The sequence below is a fragment of the Neomonachus schauinslandi genome, chromosome 7 (genome assembly GCF_002201575.2).
Source record: "Neomonachus schauinslandi chromosome 7, ASM220157v2, whole genome shotgun sequence".
NCBI classification, from domain to species: Eukaryota; Metazoa; Chordata; class Mammalia; order Carnivora; family Phocidae; genus Neomonachus; species Neomonachus schauinslandi.
The window spans coordinates 116,458,474-116,461,046 of NC_058409.1; the positions used below are offsets into that span (position 1 = coordinate 116,458,474).

At 39.3% G+C, this 2,573-nt stretch overlaps 1 non-coding gene across 1 annotated transcript; it reads left to right on the forward strand.

Annotated features, from left to right (window-relative positions):
• The first annotated feature begins 915 nt into the window (after positions 1 to 915).
• On the forward strand, positions 916 to 1,038 carry LOC123325436. Its single transcript, XR_006540440.1, has one exon. It is a non-coding gene; the product is annotated as a small nucleolar RNA SNORA54 (small nucleolar RNA).
• Positions 1,039 to 2,573: the final 1,535 nt, after the last annotated feature.

The window sequence follows — 2,573 nt, forward strand, 5'->3', positions numbered from 1 at the left end:
CTCCAAAAGAAAAGCAAAAAGAAGCCCAAATCAGTTACAAATCCTGAAGGTAAATACGCCCAATGCCTTCCATAATCCTACAACCCATACACTATCTTCTCATTAGGAGAAAAATAAAATCGAATAAAGGAGAATAAAAGGGGAACGGAAAGAAACAATGCTTGACTGGTTGCTGAAACTGTTCTATTTCTGACCCACTGAAGCTCAAGGCACATTTTTAGCTTTCAGATAAACTTGTACAAAAACTGGATCCAGATAAAAATATGTTCCCCCTTGTAAGATAATTTTTCAAAACTGTCCATTTTTCTAGAAATACTTTGAGTAATCTACTGACATCTTTCTGTGGTCAAATTAATCTAGCACTATATATGCTGCAGACCATATATCAAGTAATGTGAAGCAGCCATTCCCAAGACAGATTTTTGCCATGCCCTTGCCAAAACAAGTAGAAGCCTCCCTGAACCTATCACAATTCATACTTTAAAAACTTCCAACCATATCAACTGTATGATTATAGAAATCTTAATGAGCATATGATGGTTTCGACAAACTTGAAGAAAATCTTATGAGAATCCTTGTGGAAGATGTCTCTACTACTTTTTGAAGCCATAACCCACCGGTCTAGTGTTAGAGCAGAGACAAAACACAGAGCAATAAAAGGTAACTCAACTTACATGCTTACATCATCCAAACACCATTAGGTGATATATTCCAAAGAAACACTTATTTAAAAACCCCCTTTCTTTGTCCATAAGTTTCCCTCAAATGCTGCCTATAATTTTATTCTAATTTCTCTCAAAAAAAAAGTGAGAGAAAGAAAACATATTAAAAATTCTTCTCTGAGTCTTAAATCAGCCTTGTTCTCCACCTTCTCTTTCTTTCTCTTTGTTAGGCAGGAAGGTTCTCAAGGAGAGGAGGCACTGTTGATGGCTTGTTAGTCTGGCTGTAGCTAACAGGCTCCATCCCAGTGTTACAGCAGCTCCAGCAGCATAGGACTGACTGACTCATGGCTCTCAGTTTCCGGTCCTGGGGACACAGGGCCTGGAAAATTTTTTCTAAAATTTTTAAATAAAAATAAATTTTTAAAAATTTTTAAAAAGGAAGGTGAGGGAAAAAAACTGGGTTCATAAAGCCAGATTCATCCTTAGTGGTTAGTGAAAGACAAAGGAGTGTATTTTAAGTTAATAATTTTTGACTAAAACTATTCATAAGAATCATTCTATATGGGGCGCCTGGGTGGCTCAGTTGGTTAAGCGACTGCCTTCGGCTCAGGTCATGATCCTGGAGTCCCGGGATCGAGTCCCGCATCAGGCTCCCTGCTCGGCAGGGAGTCTGCTTCTCCCTCTGACCCTCCTCCCTCTCATGCTCTCTGTCTCTCATTCTCTCTCTCGCAAATAAATACAATCGAAAAAAAAAAAGAATCTTTCTATATGTTCATGCAATCTAAGCCACCTTTATCTTAACCAGGGGTTCTCAATTAAAAACACTTAAGGAGTTAATTTAAAATATTTAAGGGGCACCTGCATGGCTCAGTCAGTTAAGTGTCTGCCTTCAGCACAGGTCATGATCTCGGGGTCCTGGGATTGAGTCCCACATTGGTCTCACTGCTTGGTGGGGGGTCTGCTTCTCCCTCTCCCTTTTCTCCTTCCCTCTGCTCATGCATGCTCTCTCTCTCTCAAATAAATAAAATATTTTTTAAAATAATGATAAAAAAATTAAACATTTAAGTGACTTTCATTTCTCTACTACTGAAGGATAATTTTGCTGGATATAGAATTCTAGGTTACTGAGTCTTTCTTTCAATACTGTAAATAACTCAGTCCACTTTCTCCTTGCTTGCATGATTTCTGATGAGAAATCTGCTGTAATTCTTATCCTGTTTCTCTATAGGTAAGGGGTTTCATTCCCTCTTTTTTTTTTTTTTAAGATTTTATTTACTTATTTGACAGAGAGCGACACAGCGAGAGAGGGAACACAAGCAGGGGGAGTGGAAGAGGGAGAAGCAGGCTTCCTGCGGGGCAGGGAGCCCGATGCGGGGCTCAATCCCAGGACCCTGGGATCATGACCTGAGCCTAAGGCAGACGCCTAACGACTGAACCACCCAGGCGCCCCTCCCTCTTTTTCATTCCCTCAAAATTTTCTCTTAGCCTTTGATTTTCTGCAGTTTGAATAAGATATTCCTAGGTGTGTGTGTGTGTGTGTGTGTGTGTGTGTGTGTTTAGATATAGATATAGATATAAATATTTTTACCCTGCTTGGCTGTAACTGTCTGGATTCATCAATCTCTCTACATTTGGGGGGAGTGGTTTTCCCTATGATTTCAGTCTTCTGGTAGGTTCAACAAAAATCAGTGATTTTTAGTTTGTTCTGATCTTTACTTGTTATAAGGACAGGAATGATGACTTTTAAGCTCTTTATATGTCAGAGCTGAAGCCAGAAGTCTCAGGGGGCTTTTAAAATCCAACTGGATTGGGTTGTTGCCAAGAATTTCTTTTGTTTTTGTTTTTTGGTGTTTTGTTTGTTTGTTTGCTTGCTTTTTTACTTCCCTGAATGACTATAATGTGTAGCCAGTA